At 56.2% G+C, this 964-nt stretch overlaps 1 protein-coding gene across 1 annotated transcript in view; it reads left to right on the plus strand.

Moving 5' to 3' along the window:
- The window catches only part of LOC106812178 (cyclin-dependent kinase-like 2), a 16,271-nt gene that overhangs the window by 14,098 nt on the left and 1,209 nt on the right, over positions 1-964 (plus strand). The window lies entirely within an intron of this gene.

Genomic DNA, 964 nt, shown 5'->3' on the forward strand with positions numbered 1-964 from the left:
GCCGCCACCACCACTACTCACCACCACCACCAACAACCAAACAACAATGACACCACCACCACCACCACCACCACCACCACTCACCACCCACCACTCACCACAACAACAACAACTAATGAGCAACCACCACCACCACCACACCATACCAGCCACCACCACTACAAACACACACAATGTGACACCACCACCCCCACCACCACCACTACCACCCTCCACACACAACAACATACAACAACATTGACACCACACACTATCCACCATACCACCACCACACCACCACAACAACAACAACAATGACACCACCACCACACACCACCACCACAACAACAATCAACAATGACACCACCACCACCACCACACCACCACCCACACAACAAGAGGAGGAAGAGAGAGAGGAAGGAGGGAGAGGAGGGGAGAGAGGGAGACAGGGGGAGGAGGAAGAGAGAGGGAGAGAGAGAGAGAGAGAAACCTCCTCACCCTCTTCCCCCTCCCGCTGGCAGAACATACTGGTAACGAGTTCTCGCCCTCTCTTCCTCCTCCTCCTGCTGTTTCTCCCCGACAGAGCATGCTACCGTTAACAAGTTCTTTCTTCTCATACCTGTCCTCCTCCTCCTGCTTCTCCTGCTTCTCCCCTTCTCTCGTCCTCCTCCCAGCAGAGCATGCTACCAATAACAAGTTCTCTCTTCTCTCCTGCCTCCCGCAGGACATACTGGTAAGAAGTTCTCTTTTTTCTCTCCCCCCAGGACATACTGCGCATGGACGGCGTGGAGCGGCCGACGTGCTCCCAGCTACTGCAGCATCCTCTCTTCACTCACCCTCCCCTTCTCTCCCTGACAGGACATACTGCGCATGGACGGCGCAGAGCGGCTGACGCGCTCCCAGCTACTGCCGCATCCTCTCTTCACTCATCCTCCCCTTCTCTCCCTGACAGGACATACTGCGCATGGACGGCGCAGAGCGGCTG

Source organism: Priapulus caudatus, unplaced genomic scaffold (genome assembly GCF_000485595.1).
Source record: "Priapulus caudatus unplaced genomic scaffold, Priapulus_caudatus-5.0.1 Scaffold616, whole genome shotgun sequence".
NCBI lineage: Eukaryota > Metazoa > Priapulida > Priapulimorpha > Priapulimorphida > Priapulidae > Priapulus > Priapulus caudatus.